The sequence below is a fragment of the Bos indicus x Bos taurus genome, chromosome 8 (assembly GCF_003369695.1).
Source record: "Bos indicus x Bos taurus breed Angus x Brahman F1 hybrid chromosome 8, Bos_hybrid_MaternalHap_v2.0, whole genome shotgun sequence".
Lineage (NCBI taxonomy): Eukaryota > Metazoa > Chordata > Mammalia > Artiodactyla > Bovidae > Bos > Bos indicus x Bos taurus.
The window spans coordinates 113,024,651-113,042,777 of NC_040083.1; the positions used below are offsets into that span (position 1 = coordinate 113,024,651).

The following is an 18,127-nucleotide window of genomic DNA, read 5'->3' on the forward strand; positions in this document are numbered from 1 at the left end:
GGAGAGTTAGTCCCTGTTTTATCAGAAAGTGTGAGATCTCCTACCTGTCCATCTATACACTTTATTAAAATTTTATTACATTTATTTTTCAAGCTTTTACTTTCATATTTTTATGTTTTAATGTTACATTATTTATTGGCCACACTACATGGCTTGTGGGATCTTAGTTCCCCGACCAGGAATGGAACCCACACTTCCTGCAGTGGAAGCGGGGAGTCTTAACCACTTAACCACCAGGAAGTCCCTTCTCTATGCTTTGTTTCTTCTCCCTTTAACTCCTGGTTCAGGAGACTGAGTCTCCTCACTGACCACAGATGCCCAGTTCAGTGTTAGCTTCCTGTACTTCCCATTAGTAGGTTTAACTTCTCAACCTTCTTACTTAGGAAATAGTTCACTGACACATGTACTCAGAAAACATACATTGAGGGCACATGACACGTAAGGCATTGAGCAGAGGTCTGGGCATAAACACTAACGAAGTGCGGTCCCTATGATCACAGCTCGATTTATTGAACTACTTGTAGGTGTCAGACTTTTGCATTTTTGTAAGGCTTTCAAGCACTGTATGAGTTATGTATCCTTATCTTCACTTTACAGATGAGCATTCAGACCTCAGAAAATGTATAAGATTTTCCCAAGGCCCCAGTGCTAACTTCATGTTTCAGATCAGTCCAGCTTAAACCCATGCCTACCTAAAGTCCATGCCACACACCTAGGCCATACTTATTAGTTTTTCTATAGTGATGAGAGGAACTAATTAGAGGAACCCCTCAAGTTTTCTCTTATCGACTTTTTGTCTGGGGTGCTGTTCAGGGGTCCTTGCTTTTCTGGGAGGGGGCACCAGTTTCTGAGCCTGCTTGCAGCCACTTGTCTTCAGCAATTTTGCTGCTCCTGGCAATTCCTTCAAACTAGATTCCTTACTTAATGGTGCCCTGGACATTCCCTTCCATGTGAGTAAAAGATAACATTCATTTCTTTAGTTCTTTAGGGCTTTATGAAGTGTTTTCACATGCATGACTTTAGTTAATACTTTGACAATTCTTGGAAATACCTGATGGAGGGGGTGGACATGAACACTGGAGTGTAAAACAAGGACCTAAGAGGATAGTGAATCAAAGCTAGAATTCATATCTTAAGGTTCCCTTCAGCTTTCTGCATAAAAGTGAGAGCAAGGCAGGGAGAATAGCTGGAGGTCAGAGAAAGAAGAGGGTAAGGGCTCGTAGAGAAATCCGGGGGGTTTTCTATTAATTAGTGGACCTTTGATGGATGAGGAAGTACGGAAAATTACAGAGGGGATAAAACACATCTGGGAAATAAGGTGACAAACCAGTGAGATTGATAAGAGAAAAGACGATCGGCAGAAACACATTTAGACAATGAAGAAAATGAGCTGAAAGTTGCAGGTTGCCATGTCCTCTTAGAGACAATGTTTGGAATTAAAGTAGTTGGTCTCATCAATTCTCCTTGAACAAGGCCGTATGACTAGCTGGTTCTCCTCAGTTTCCTGATCCATAAATTGGTATACATGCTAATTCTTAATGTTATAGTGGACATGAAATTTAATAACATTCAACAAATCATTGTGTGAGCTATTTAATACAGTATGAATGTGAGCGTACACCCCCGCCATCAATTTATCCCCTAAACTCCCTCTATATTTGAAGTCTAGCTTACAGATACCCTCTTCAGCATTCTTTGACCTTCCTACTCCTAGATGAATGTTTAAATGTGCAGTCACTCATTCAAAAAACATTCAGGGGGCCCTCAGGGGCTTTGAGCTGGGCCTAGACTTCTGAGAATTAACGGGTATGGGCTAGGCTCTCAAAGCTCACAACACAGGGGCAGGCTAAACAAATGATTCCAAACAGGAGAGTTGCCTAATAGGAGCTCAGAGGAAGGAGTTGTTACTTCCTCCTACAAGAATGAGCATTTGAAATGATGCCCAGATGATGAGTTTCTACTCAAAAGCAGGTAACCTATGTGAAGTCCTTCAGTCATTTTCTTATTTGTTGCTTTTCAGTCATAAACCTGAGGCTTGTCAAGGCTGTGAGTTGCTTCCTCTTATTGGTGTGGGAGGCTCTGAGGTAGGGATCCTGTCACCTTCTTCATCCTGGACCGTCCACTCTACACACTGCCTAACATGTTCTTAAGCTTCTTCATCTTGGACCGTCCACTCTCTAGACTGCCCAACATGTCCTTCAGCTTCTTCATCTTTCACTGGCCACTCTACAAAGTGCCCAACATGTCCTTAAGCTTCTTCATCCTGGACTGTCCTCTCTTAAAATCTGCCCAGCATGTCCTTAAGCTTCTTCATCTTCGACCATCCACTTTACAAACTGCCCAACATATCCTTAAGCTTCCCTTAGTCAGATGTCTTAGCATATCCCTCCCTAGCACAGCAGGATGAAGTGAGGTTGAAAACATCTCTCAGATGAATGATATAAAGATGTATGAATAAGTTTCATAGAACTATGGAAGTTTTAATCAGTTTGTAAGGGGTTTAGAGAATGTGCTTTGGATTAGATCGCACTACCAGTGATACTGTGATCTCAGGCATATAATCAAATGTTTTTTACCTCATTTTTTGGATCTATAATGGTGATAGCTATATACCTACTTATAGGTACTATAGGATTGTTTTAAGGTTTATTTATGTGAATAAGTAAGTTTATTCACATAAAATGCTTTAAAGTCTGAAATATTGTGAAAATAATGTAACAATAGAACAGCCTACTATTGTTGCTGTTGTTACTAAGTATAAAGATGATGATGATATCAGACATTGTGCTAAAGATTCAGGACAGGAAGGCAGCAGTCTCCAGGATCTCTGTGTTTTCTCCTATTCTCATCTGTGACTGGAGGAGGATATTTTGGCAACAGGATTTGGGAAATACTCACCTTCTGGTGTTTACTCTGCTCCACTCTGAAGGCCATTGAAAAAGGTTTACCTAAAAAATGAGAATCAGTGTTTTTTTTGGTAAATGTTTCCAAACTCTGGGCATTCTAATTAAGGACACATAATTCTAAGCCAGAGAGTGACAAAGACAATGATTACCAAAGGAGGAATGGAAAATTTCTGTATCATCAACTCCTATGCTTCCACTGGGAGCATTACATAATTTTCTTACAATTAAAAAAAAAAAAAAACATGAAACCTCATCTATGCCTCATCTGATGCTCATAAGTATCTAATAAGTTTACTAGCCTTTCATGACAAAAATACTCAACAATGTAGAAATAGAAGGAAGTGATTGCAATATAATAAAGGTCATATATGAAAAGTCTACCTCTAACATCATAGTCATCAGTGAAAAGCTGAAATAAGATCCAGAAAAAAAGGCAAGGATGCCCATTCTCAGCATTTCTATTCACCATAATATTAGAAGTCCTAGCCAGGGCATTAGATTAGAAAAGGAAACAAAAGGCTTCCACTTGGAAAGAAAGAAGTAAAATTATGTCTGTTCACAGGGGACATGATTTTATGTGCATAAAAATATTTAAAATTCCACACACAAAAAAAAACCTGCACAGAGTGTTGCACAGTACAAAATCAACATTCAAATATCTTTCCCTGCATGAACAACGACCATTTCAAAAAGGAAAATAAGAAAACAATCCTATTTATTTTTTATTTTTTTAAAGCTATAGTCTAGAGCGAAAATAAACAAAAAATTTTTATTTTTATTTATTTGTTTGTGCCAGGTCTTTGTTGTGGCATTTGCGATCTAGTTCCCTGACCAGGGCCTGAACCCAAGTTCTCTGCATTGGGAGTGTGGAGTCTTAGCCACTTGACAAATAATCTTATTTATAATAGCATTGAAAAGAATGAAGTAATTAGGAGTAAACTTAAGGAGATGAAAGACTTATACATTGAAAACTACAACTTATTGCTGAAAGGAATCTGACATAGTAAATAGACAGCTGTCTCATGTTTATGGATTTAGAGGCTTAATATTAAGTTGTTCATACTACTCAAAACAATTTAAAGATTCAATGCAATTCCTATTAAAATCCCAATGGAAGTTTTTTCAGATATAGAAAATCCATCCTACAGTTAACACGGAATCTCAGAGCACCCCAAATAGGCAAAACAATCTTAGAAAGAACAGCAAAGCTGGAGGCCTCTGATTTCAGAACATATTACAAAGGTACAGTAACCAAGAGAATATAGTTTTGGCAGAAAATGTGTGCTTAGTCCCTCAGTCTTCTTGACTATTTGTGACCTTTTGGATGATAGCCCACCAGGCTCCTCTGTCCAGGGGATTTCTCAGGCAAGAATACTGGAGGGGGTTGCCATTTCCTTCTCCAGGGGATCTTCTTAACCCATGGATTGAACCTGCATCTCCTGTGTCTCCTGTATTGAAGGCAGATTCTTCAGCTGCTGAGCCACTGAGGAAGCCGGCTGGCATAAAGACAGATATGTCAATCAGTGGAACAAAATAGACAGCCAGAAATAAACTCTTGGATACATGGTCTAATGATCTTCATCAAGGGTGTCAAGATAACGGGGAAAGTTTAATCCCTGTAATGCATGGTGCTGGGGAAACAAAATATCCATATGCAAAATAATGAACATCTTACATCATGAAGTAAAATCAACTCAGAATGGATTAAAGACCTAAATGCAAGATTTGATAAGACTCTTAGAAGAAAACAAGGGTGAAGCTTCACGACACTGAATCAGCAATGATTTCTTAGATATGGTACCAAGTGCACAAGTATTAGTAACAAAGTAAAAATAGACAAATGAGACTACATTAATCTTAAAACCTCTGTGCAGCAAAGGACACAGTGAACAGAGTGAAAAGGCCACTTACAGAATGGTAGAAAATATTTGTAAAATATGTATCTGATAAGGGGTTAATAAGCATATACCAATATGAAGGCTACCTACAAGCCAGGAAGAGAACCTGATTGACCATAATGGCACCCTGATATCAAACGTCCATGCTCCAACATTGTAAGAAAACAAATTTCTGTGGTTTAAGGCATGCAGTCTGTTTTGTTATGGCAGTCTGAGCTGACCTAACACAGTGAGAGAAGGAATTGAATAGACATTTCTCCAAAGAAGATACACAAATGGCCAAAAAACATATGAAAAGATGTTCAATATTACTAATCAATAGGGAAATACAAATTAAAACCACAATGGAAATTATCTCATACCTTCTGTGATGGGCAACATGAATAAGAAGACAGTAGCAAGTTTGATAAGGATATGGAGAAATTGGAACCCTTATACACTATTGTTGGCAATGTAAAATGTTGCAAGCTTTATAGAAAACAGTATGGAGTTTCCACAGAAAATTAGAACTGCTGTATGATCTAGAAATCCAACTCAAGAGTATATTTCCATAAAAAATTGAAAGTGAGATATTGAATAAATAGTGTGTACAGGTATGGCCATTGCCACATTATTCCCAGTTGGCAAGATGTGTAAGCAACCTAAATGTTCATTGGTGGATAAACAGATAAAGATTATATATATCTTATGTCTGTTATATCCACATGAACACATGGAATATTTTTAAGCCTTAAACAAGAATTCTGTCATATGCTACATTATGGATGGGCCTTGATGATATTATACTAAGTGAAATGAACCAATCAAAAAAGACAAGTATTGCCTGATTCCACTTCTATGAAGTATCTAAATCAATCAAATCCCTGGAAACAGAAAATACAATTGTGGTTGCCAAGGGCTATGAGGATGAAGGATTGGAGAATTGTTGCTCAGTGGGTTAGGGCTTCAATCACACAAGATGGAACATTTCTACAGATTTGTTGTACAGCAGTGTGTATATATGGGAGAAGGCAATGGCACCCCACTCCAGTACTCTTGCCTGGAAAATCCCATGGATGGAGCCTGGTAGGCTGCAGTCCATGGGGTCGTTAGAGTCGGACACAACTGAGCAACTTCACTTTCACTTTCCACTTTCATGCATTGGAGAAGGACATGGCAACCCACTCCAGTGTTCTTGCCTGGACAATCCCATGGACGGAGAAGCCTGGTAGGCTGCAGTCCATGGGGTCGCACAGAGTCAGACACGACTAAAGCGACTTAGCAGCAGCAGCAGCAGGAGGAGAAGGCAATGGCACCCCACTCTAGTACTCTTGCCTGGAAAATCCCATGGATGGAGGAGCCTGGTAGGGTGCAGTCCATGGGGTCGCTAAGAGTCGGACATGACTGAGCGACTTCACTTTCACTTTTTACTTTCATGCATTGGAGAAGGAAATGGCAGCCCACTCCAGTGTTCTTGCCTGGAGAATCCCAGGGATGGGGGAGCCTGGTGGGCTGCCGTCTATGGGGTCACACAGAGTCGGACACGACTGAAGCGACTTAGCAGTAGCAGCAGCAGTGTGTATATATATCCCCGGTGGCTCAGCAGTAAAAAATCTGTCTGCAATGCAGGAGATGCACCAGACTCAGGTTCGATCCCTGGGTTGGGAAGATCACCTGGAGCAGGAAATGGCAACCCACTCCAGGATTCTTGCCTGGAGAATTCCATGGACAGAGGAGCCTGGTGGCTACAGTCAGTGGGTATGCAGAGTCGGGCCACTAACTCTAATGTGTATATAGTTAGCAACAGTGTACCATACACTCAGAAATTGTTAAGAAAGTAAATAAAGATGTGCAGAGGTATGGCGAACCATGGCATATGTATTTCCTACGAAGAATCTCTCTTCATGTGAAAACCTTTGCAGACAACCAAATGTTTGGTTTCCATGTCTCTTACACTAGTTTTAATAACCTAAGGGAGTAGTGGGACTTCCCTGGTGGCATGGTGGATGAGAATCTGCCTGCCAGTGCAGAGGACACAGGTTCACTGGCTGGTCCAGGAAGATTCCACTTTCTGTGGGGCCACTAAGCCTGTGTGTCACAAGCTACTGAGCCTGCATGTGCTCTGCAATGAGAAGCCACTCACGCAACCAGAGAAAGCCCATCACAGTCACAAAGACCTCACTGCAACCAGAGAAAGCCTGTGCACAGCCATGAAGACCTCACCGCAACCAAAGAAAGCCCATTACAGTCAAGAAGACCTCACTGCAACCAGAGAAAGCCCATCACAGCCACGAAGACCTCACTGCAACCAGAGAAAGCCCATCACAGCCACGAAGACCTCACCACAACCAGAGAAAGACTGTGCACAGCCACGAAGACCTCACCGCAACCAGAGAAAGCCCGTGCACAGCCACGAAGACCCAGTGCAGCCAAAACTACAAAATTAATTTTTAAAAATCTGGGAGAACAGAAATCCATAGATGGAGAATCATAGAACTATCTAAATTGTTTTCTCCAGTCTAGGCAGATTAACTCTTCTAAACTGTTTGAGCAGCAGAAGAGGAAGTGAGCTGCTCACTTCTATTGTATAATGAGTGTACTTCATTTTATTTACCTGATGCTGTCTCTGGTCAGTGAAATATGGGAAAGATCAGGGAGAATAAATAGTTCTCTCAAACCCTTTCCCAGAATTAAAACAAAGAATTAGTTTAACCTTAGGGTAAGAAGATCATGTGGTGTTGTTTTATATACATACATATATAATGTATCTTGACATAATATGTTAATCATTTCCTCTTCTAAGAGATTTAATCCAATAACCTAATTATTATGAGATTAGCATTAAATCTCTTTGGTGAATTTATAGTCTAAGGTTTCTTTAATTGCCTTTCATTAAGAATGTTTAGCAAAAATAATTCTTTTTAAAAAGAATGATAAATTTTAAACATAAAACTTTTGAGAATTACACTGGAAAACCTATACATTCATCTTCATTCAGGCTGATTTCAATATTCAGCCACAAGCACTTTGGAATGCTGAAAATTGTGTTTTCTTTGCTAATGGCTGAGAAGTAGTTGAGACCTAAGCCCAAGCTGGTTTCAGGAAGACACCTCCAAATCCTCCTGGCCCCTCACCTTGCTGCCTTGGTGTCCATTCTTCATCAGAATCCTTAATGTCATTTACCTGGGGTTTGATGACCTGCCTGCGGTGATGCATGAAAGCTGGTCGAGCGGCTCTGAAACCTGGAAAGAAACAAAGTGTGTGTTCTACCAGGGGGAACAAAGCAAGAAGCAATGGGAAGTGTCACAAAATCAGGGAAATCAATAAGATGGGCTGGGAGAATCTAGAACAAGGAAAGAGGTGAGCTCTGCACTGCAGGGTCAAGCTCCATTTGGTAGAAAACAATAAAAATTTCCTCCAGGTTAGTCTCCACACAAAAGGGAACTGTGAGCAGATGAAGCCACCTAAGAGAGGGCCAAGTAATCACTGAGGGTGAAGACCTGTTTCATGTTTCCCAGGCTCACAGGCACCCAGCACTTCCTGTTACCTATAGTAATCAGCACTTCATAGTTCCTTTTCACATTCCTATATTGGATTTTTCCCATTCTCCCATCTCTTCCCATTCTTCCTTGGAGAAGTATATGGAGATGTCTTTGAAAGCATCTTTGGCCTAAGGAAAATAATAGATTTCATCAGTGATTTACTAATCTAAGTCAGACCTTAGAGCTGGGCCTTCTCTCCACCTTTTGTGCAGGGAGTAGCCTGAAGCTCGGAGAAAGCAATGGCACCCCACTCTAGTACTCTTGCCTGGAAAATCCCATGGACGGAGGAGCCTGGTAGGCTGCAGTCCATGGGGTCATAAAGAGTCGGACACCACTGAGCGACTTCACTTTCACTTTTCACTTTCATGCGTTGGAGAAGGAAATGGCAACCCACTCCAGTGTTCTTGCCTGGAGAATCCCAGGGACGGGGTAGCCTGGTGGGCTGCCGTCTATGGGGTCACACAGAGTCGGACACGACTGAAGTGACCTAGCAGCAGCAGCAGCAGCAGCCTGAAGCTACTGGATGGTTTCTGTGAGACAGGCAGGCAGACTTTCCTTCCCACCTGTGTTCTGGTTAACTGAACAAACACTGAGTATTTTCCTAATTCTCCCTGGACACAAAGCAGCTGACGATGCTAGTGTCCTGTTTTGTCCCACTCCACCCCACCATCTAAGACAGGACCAGGCATTCCCACCCTGTTACATTCACAGAGTTCACTCAGCTGCCCAGGCAAGCAGGCTGTGGTCCTTCAGGGACCAGTGCCATGTCCTTCGTATAGAGCTGGCTTAGAGGTGGACTTTGCTGCCTCTGCCTCTCACCATGGGCTTCCACTCTGTTCTCCCAGCATCTCCCTCAGTGCTCTCCTCTGGAGACCTGTTTGGCCTCATGGCCATGGGACTGCCTCAAAGCCAAGGTGCCTGTGGAAGAAAGGTGCTGAGATAGCCCAGACCACTGTCCAGAGCCTGGTCTGTCTTCCTTGGGTGGAGTGTCCAGGGCAGGAAGGTGAGGGGAAAGTTGGGGTGAGAGTATTGGTGGGATGGATGGATCCTGACTAGCTATGACAGACTAGCCTAATGTCAATTAGATTTGGTTTCTTTGGTTCCCCTACAGTTCAGCCCCTCTGAAGAAAGGCCCTGGGAGGGACACGTCTGTGGGTGACAGTGAGTCCTGAGGAGACCTGGAAGCCCGTAACTGCTGGACTGGGGTCAGGCTGAAATCAAGGCTCTGTTCCAGTGTAGGAGAGGGAATATTTCTCCAAGAAGAGTTTTGAGGATCTCCTCCTGGGGACTCAGAAAAATATGGGCATAACGTGGGTTCTACGTCTAAGGGACAAGTTGCTTGGCTTGAGGAGATCTGGGTCCCACAGGCAGAAGGAACTGGGGTCCTCAGACAGAGGGGACCGGGGATCTTTTTACTGATGTAGAATGTGCAGGGTGAGAGAACTTGGGATCTTTGAAGCTGAGGAAATCGGGGGTTTCTTACTAAGGGGCTTTAGGTCTCCGACAGGCAGGATAGTTAGGGTCTTGAGGAGGAAAAGTTTTAAGAGCTCCCAGGCTGAGGTATTCAGTGTCTCCGAGGTTAAGGAAATTTTGTCTCTCTGTGGGTGCTATTTTTAGGGTGCCTCAGGCTGAGGGGAACTGGGGTTACTCTAGGTATTTGAGGGTCGCAGAATTAGGGGATTCAATGTTTCTGTGGGTTAAGGGACTTGTAGTCCTTGTGGCTGATGAGACGCAAGCCCCCTTCAGGTTAGGACCCAGCTTTCTCAAAGCTGATGGGTTTTGGGGCCTCCTACCCTGGAATTTGAAGCCATCAGGCTAAGGGTTTACGAGGGTTGCACAGGGAACGTACCCATCAGTCTCCCCGCTGTCCTGTCGCGCTGCCCACCCTGTCCTGGGAAGCGCTAGTAGCTCGGTGATGTTCAGTCCTCCAGCGCTGAGGCGAAATGAAGGGCCAGCAGCCTGCCTGTACCCTATTAGGCACAAGCGACCAATCGGCGTTGTGACTGAGGCAGTCTGGCCAATAGGCGTCGGGAGTGTGCGGAGCGCAATGGAGGCCCCGCCCCACCGCTCGAGAATTGGCTGCGCTGGGGGCCTGTCAAGAAGCCTCCAGCGCGCAGGCGCATCTTGGCCACTTCCTTTGCTTGTTTGCACGCGTGGCCTCTTAGGCCTGGATCCTCAAGTGGGCGGATTGTTCTCAGGCTGGATGTTTCCATCCAGTGCCCTCACCTGGAATCTCGGCTCCACCAGACTGTAGTCGTGCTCCAGGACTTTCACCTAGGCCCACCTGTGCCCTACCTTGTCAAATCCAGTTTTGGCAAGAGCTCTGTGTGGTGCTGCTGCTAAGTCACTTAGGTCGTGTCCGACTCTGTGCAACCCCATAGACGGCAGCCCACCAGGCTCCCCCGTCCCTGGGATTCTCCAGGCAAGAACACTGGAGTGGGTTGCCATTTCCTTCTCCAATGCATGAAAGTGAAAAGTGAAAGTGAAGTCGCTCAGTCCTGTCCGACCCTTAGCGACCCCATGGACTGCAGCCCACCAGGCTCCTCCGTCCATGGGATTTTCCAGGCAAGAGTACTGCAGTGGGGTGCCACTGCCTTCTATGTGGTGAGTACTCTATTATTCAGGGGAAAACGGTGTAATTAACTACATTCTAATGAGACACAAGATAGACAACATTTAGGCAAAGATTTAAACATAACGCAATAAGTAAATATGTTAGAAAAAACTTGGAGGATTTTTAACCTGAAAGTAGCAGTGGCACTGATGAGTCATCTGCATGTTTAATGTAGGTATAAAAAGCCTTCAGAAATGAGGCATAAATCAAACCTCAAAGCCTTGCAAGTGTTTTTTGGAAAAGGAGGCACAGAGCTGGAGGACAAAGGATCCACAGAGCTGAGTTTGCTTGACACCTACTGGTTTCACAAGATAAAATAGGGCCACTGTTTCTGGCCCTTAGCTAGCTTTGCTCACAGAAAAATAATGTGATTTCGATGTATTGGAAGCAAGACAAGTGACTGTATATTTAGTATCAAGTGGTGGTTGGGAGTCTGGATGGAAAAATGTTACCAGAAAGTGAGTTAACCTCTTGGTGGGTGTTGAGCCAGAAGATACAACCCAGCCAAAGCTCATGGGAAGGAAAAGTGTATTACTTGCAGAGCTATGGAGAACACCATGGAGCTTTCCAGAGCAGTATCTCTCTAAACCCCAAATTTGAGGAAGCTTTAATCTATGGGTACAGGCATGTTCAGGCTTCCGTGGTGGCTCAGATGGTAAACAGTCTGACCACAGTAGAAGACCTGGGTTCAATCCCTAAGTGGGGAAGATCCCCAGAGGAGGGTGTGGCAGTCCACTCCAGTATTCTTGCCTGGAGAATCCCATGGACAGAGGAGCCTGGTGGTCCATGGGGTTACAAAGAGTCAGACATGAGTGAGTGTCTAACACGTTACCTTTACAGGCATGTTCATTAAGGGTCTTGGTCTGTGGCACACCCCAAGCTTCAGTTGACTGAAGTCTTGAGAGTCAGAACCAGTCACCATTAGCATCCCTTACATTACAGCTGGTCTGGTATAGATATAGATATCTAATCTTGATATAGATACAGATATCTATTCTCCTTCATGTTCTTTCCCCTTATCAGTTCAGTTCTTTCAGTCACTCAGTCATGTCTGACTCTTTGTGATTCCATGGACTGCAGTATGCCAGGCTTCCCTGTCCATCAGTAACTTCCAGAGCTTGCTCAACTCATGTCCAATGATTGGTGATGCCATCTAACCACCTCATCCTCTGTCATCCCCTTCTCCTCCTTCCTTCAATCTTTCCCAGCATCAGGGTCCTTTCCATTCAGTCCTTCGCATCAGGTGACCAAAGTATTGGAGCTTCAGCTTCAGCATCAGTCCTTCCAATGAATATTCAGGGTTGATTTCCTCTAGGATGGACTGGTTGGATCCCCTTGCAATCCAAGTGACGCTCAAGAGTCTTCTCCAACACCACAGTTCAAAAGCATCAATTCTTCAGTGCTCAGCTTTCTTTATAGTCCAACTCTCACATCCATACATGACTACTGGAAAAGCCATAGTTTTGACTAGATGGACCTCTGTCGGCAAAGTAATGTCTCTGCTTTTTAATATGCTGTCTAGGTTGGTCATAACTTTTCTTCCAAGGAGCAAGCGTCTTTGAATTTCATGGCTGCAGTCACTATCTGCAGTGATTTTGGAGCCCAAGAAAATAAAGTCTGTTACTGTTTCAATGGTTTCTCCATCTATTTGCCATGAAGTGATGGAAATGAATGCCTTGATCTTCATTTTCTGAATGTTAAGTTTTAAGCCAGGTTTTCACTCTCCTCTTTCACTTTCATCAAGAGGCTCTTTGGTTCTGCTTCACTTTCTGCCATAAGGATGGTGTCATCTGTATATCTGAGGTTATTGATACTTCTCTCGGCAATCTTGATTCCAGCTTATGCTTCATCCAGCTTGGCATTTTGCATGGTGTACTCTGCACATAATTAAGTAAATGGTGACAGTATACAGCCTTGATGTACTCCTTTCCCGATTTAGAACCAGTCCGTTGTTCCATGTATGGCTCTAACTGTTGCTTCTTGACCTTCATATGGATTTATCAGGAGGCAGGTAAGGTGGTCTGGTATTCCCATCTTTTGGTAATTTTCCAAGAGTTTGTTGTGATCCACACAGTCAAAGGCTTTGGCGTAGTCAATAAAGCAGAGGTAGATGTTTTTCTGGACTTTTGCTTTTTCTATGATCCAGTTGATGTTGGCATTTTGATCTCTGGTTCCTCTGACTTTTCTAAATCCAGCTTGACCATGTGGAAGTTCTTGGTTCACATATGTTGAAACCTCACTTGGAGAATTTTGAGCATTACTTTGCTAGCATGTGAGATGAGCACAATTGTGCAATAGTTTGAACATTCTTTGGCAGTCCCTTTCTTTGGAGTTGGAATGAAAACTGACCTTTTCCAGTCCTGTGGCCACTGCTGAGTTTTCCAAATTTGCTGGCATATTGAGTGCAGCACTTTTAAAAGCATCATCTTTTAGGACTTAAGATTTCTCAGTTGGAATTCTATCACCTCCACTAGCTTTGTTCATAGTGATGCTTCCTCAGGCCCATTTGACACCACATTCCAGGATGTGTGGCTCTAGGTGAGTGATATCACCATGGTGATTATTTGGGTCATTAAGATCTTTTTTCTATAGTTCTGTGTATTCTTACCACCTCTTCTTAATATCTATTGCTTCAGAAATGGTCCATACCATTTCTGTCCTTTACTGTGCCCATCTTTGCATGAAATGTTCCCTTGGTATCTCTAATTTTCTTAAAGAGATCTCTAGTCTTGCCCATTCTCTTTTTTCCCTCTATTTTTTTTTTGCATTGTTCACTTAAGAGGTTTTTTTTATATCTCCTTGCTATTCTTTGGAACTCTGCATTCGAATGGGTATATCTTTTTCCTTTTCCTTTAGCTTCTCTTATTTTCTCAGCTATTTGTAAGGTCTCCTTAGACAACCCTTTTGCCTTTCTGCATTTCATTTTGGTGGATAGTTTTGATCATGGCCTCCTATACAATGTTAGGAACCTCTGTACATAGTTCTTCAGGCACTCTGTTTATCAGATCTAATCCATTGAATCTATTTTTCACTTCCTCTGTATAATCATAAGGGATTTGATTTAGGTCATTCCTGAATGCCCCAGGGGTTTCCCCTACTTTCTTCAACTGAAGTCTGAATTTTGCAATGAGGAGGTCATGATATGAGCCACAGTCAGCTCCTGGTCTTGTTTCTGCTGACTGTATAGAGCTTCTCCATCTTTGGCTGCAAACAACATAATCAGTCTGATTTTGCTATTGACCGTCTCATGATATCCATGTTTAGAGTCTTCTTTTGGGTTGTTGGAAGATGGTGTTTACTATGACCAGTGTGTTTTCTTTGCAAAACTCTGTTAAACTTTGCCCTGCTTCATTTTGTACTCCAAGGCCAAACTTGCCTGTTACTCCAGGTGTCTCTTGACTTCCTACTTAAAAAAAAAATATATATATATATATATATATAGATATTTATTTTAATTGGAGGCTGATTACTTTACATTATTATGGTGGTTTTTGCCATACATTGACATGAGTCAGCCATGGGTGTACATGTGTCCCCCTGTCCCAAAGCACCACCCCCCCCAACTTCCCTCCCCATCCCACCCCTCTGGGTTGTCACAGTACACCAGCTTTGAGTGCCTTGTTTCATGCATCGAACTTGCCTAGTCATCTGTTTCACATAGGGTAATATGCATGTTTCAATGCTATTCTGTCATATCATCCCACTCTTGCCTTTTCCCATAGAATCCTTAAGTTTGTTCTTTACACCTTCTCTCTTTTGCTGTTGTGTATAGGGTCGTTGTTACCATCTTTCTAAATTCCATATATATGTGTTAATATACCGTATTGGTGTTTTTCTTTCTGACTTACTTCACTCTGAATAACAGGCTCCAGTTTCATCCACCTTATTAGAACTGACTCAAATGTATTCTTTTTAATGGCTGAGTAATATTCCATTGTGTATATGTACTACAAGTTTCTTATCCATTCATCTACCTATGGATATCTAGGTTGCCTCCATGTCCTAGCTACTCTAAACAGTGATGCAATGAACATTGGGGTAGGGGTGTCTCAGTTCTGGTTTCCTCAGTGTGTATGCTCAGCAGTGGGATTGCTGGGTCATATGTCCATTCTATTTCCAGGTTTTTAAGGAATCTCTACAATATTCTCCATAGTGGTTGTACTAATTTTCATTCCCACCAACAGTGTAAGAGGGTACCCTTTTCTCCACACCATCTCCAGCATTTATTGCTTGTAGACTTCTGGATAGCAGACATTCTGACTGGTGTGAAATGGTACCTCATTGTGGTTTTGATTTGCATTTCTCTAATAAGGAGTGATGTTGAGCATCTTTTCATGTGTTTGTTAGCCATCTGTGTGTCTTCTTTGGAGAAATGTCTGTTTAGTTCTTTGGCCCATTTTTTGATTGGGTCATTTATTTTTCTGATATTGAGGTGCATGAACTGCTTGTATATTTTTGAGATTAATTCTTTGTCAGTTGTTTCATTTGATGTTATTTTCTCCCATTCTGAAGGCTGTTTTTTCACCTTGCTTATAGTTTCTTTCCTTGTGCAAAAGTTTTGAAGTTTAATTAGGTCCTGTTTGTTTGTTTTTGCTTTTATTTCCATTACTCTGGGAGGTGGGTCATAGAGGATCTAGCTGTGATTTATGTCAGAGAGTGTTCTGCCTATGTTTTCCTCTAGGAGTTTTACAGTTTCTGGTCTTAAATTTAGATATTTAATCCATTTTGAGTTTACTTTTGTGTATGGTGTTAGAAAGTGTTCCAGTTTCATTCTTTTACAGGTAGTTGACCAGTTTTCCCAGTACCACTTGTTAAAGAGATTGTCTTTTCTCCATTGTGTATTTTTGCCTCCTTTGTCAAAGATAAGGTGTCCATAGGTGTGTGGAGTCATCTCTGGGCTTTTTGTTTTGTTCCATTGATCTATATTTCTGTCTTTGTGGCAGTACCATACTGTCTTGATGACTTTAGCTTTGTAGTATAGTCTGATTGACTTCCTAATTTTGCATTCCAGTCCCCTATGATGAAAAGGACATCTTTTTTTTTTTTTGGTATTAGTTCTAGAAGGTCTTGTAGGTCCTCATAGAACCATTCAACTTCAGCTACTTTGGAATTAGTGGTTGGGGCATAGACTTGGATTACTGTGATATTGAATGGTTTGCCTTGGAGATGAACAGAGATCATTCTGTCATTTTTGAGATTGCACCCAAGTACTGCACTTTGGACTCTTTTGTTGACTATTATGGCTACTTCATTTCTTCTAAGGGATTCTTGCCCACACTAGTAGATGTAATGATCATCTGAATTAAACTTACCCATTCCAGGCCATTTTAGTCCACTGATTCCCAAACTGTCAGTGTTCACTCTTGCAATCGCCTATTTGACCACATCCAGTTTACCGTGATTGTGGACCCAACATTCCGGGTTCCTGTGCAGTATTGCTCTTTATGGCATTGGACTTGCATCACCAGTCACCTTCACAACTGGGCACTGTTTTCACTTTTGCTCCATCTCTTCATTCTTTCTGGACTTATTTCTCCACTCTTGTCCAGTAGCATATTGGGCACCTACCAACCTGGGGAGTTCATTTCTCAGTGTCATATCTTTTTGCCTTTTCATACTGTTCATGGGGTTCTCAAGACAGGAATACTGAAGTGGTTTGCCATTCCCTTCTCCAGTGGACCATGTTTTCTCTGAACTCTCTGCCATGACCTGTTTGTCTTGGGTGGCCCTACACAGCCTGGCTCATAGCTTCTTTGAGTTAGACAAGGCTGTAGTCCATGTGATCAGTTTGGTTAGTTTTCTGTGATTGTGGTTTTCATTCTGTCTGCCCTCTTATGAATAAGGATATGAGAGTTATGGAAGCTTCCTGATGGGAGACAATGACTATAGGGGAAACTGGGTCTTGTTCTGATGGGTGGGGCCATGCTCAGTAATCTTTAATCTAGTTTTCTGTTGATGGGGGAGGCTGTATTCCCTCCCTGTTGTTTGGCCTGAGGCCAAAATGTTGACCCATGCTTCCACCAGACTCCTGGACTCCCATAAGGAAGTCTAACTCAGTCACTTGTGGGGACGCTGCACCTTTTTCCTGGCTCCTGGTGCACAACAAGGTTTTGTTTGTGCCCTCTAAGAGTCTCTTTTCCCAGTCCTATGGAAGTTCTGTAATCAAATCCCACTGGCCTCCAATGTCTAATTCCCTGGGGATTCTCAGTCCCTTTGCCAGATCCCCAGGTTGGGAAATCTGTTGTGGGTCCTAGAACTTTCTTAACAGTGCAGGAATTTCTTTTGTATAATTTTTGTGCAGTCTGTGGGTCATGTGCTCGGTGGCTCTGTGGTGGGGCTAATGACAACCTCCAAGAGGGCTTATGCCACACGCTGCATGATCCAGGTCTGCTGCAGCCAGAGCCCCTGTTTGTGTGGCAGGCCACTGCTGACCTATGCCCCCGCAGGAGACACTCAAACACTCAAAGGCAGGTCTGGTCAGTCTCTGTGGGGCCTCTGTGTCCTGGTGCACACAAGGTTTTGTTTGAGCCCTCCGAGTGTCTCTGGCGGGCCTGGGGTTTGATTCTAAATGTGATTTTGCCCCTCCTACCATCTTGTTTGGGCTTCTCCTTTGCCCTTGGACATGGGATATCTTTTTTTTTGGTGGGATCCAACATTCTCCTGTCAATTGTTGTTTCGAAGTGAGTTGCAATTTTGGGGTTCTTGCAGGAGAAGATGACCACACGTCCTTCTACTCTGCTATCATTCCCCTTATAATTTATTACAAAATGTTGAGTGTAGTTGCCTGTGCTATACAGTAGGTCCTTGTTGATTTTCTATTTTACTTTAATTTTTTAAAATGTTGATTTTACTTCTTTATTTTATTTATCTATTTTTGGCTGAACTGTCTTTGTGGCTGTGCATGGGTTTTCTCTAGTTTCAGTGAGTGGGGGCTACTCTTCCTTGTGAGGGCTTCTCATTGCAGTGTCTTCTCTTGTTGTGGAGCACAGGTTTCAGGGTGCTTGGGCTTCTGTGGTTGCAGCACATGGACTCAGCAGTTGTGGCTCCCAGGCTCTCGAGCACAGGCTCAGTAGTTGAATGACAAGCCTTCACACTGCAACCAGGAGAAGCCCACACTCTCCTCAACTAAAGGAAAGTCCACGCATCAGCAAAGACCCAGTGCAGCCAAAAATAGACAATAAATAAATA

General features: G+C 42.8%; 1 pseudogene; it reads right to left on the bottom strand.

Moving 5' to 3' along the window:
• The window catches only part of LOC113897520, a 38,050-nt pseudogene that overhangs the window by 9,908 nt on the left and 10,015 nt on the right, over window positions 1-18,127 (bottom strand).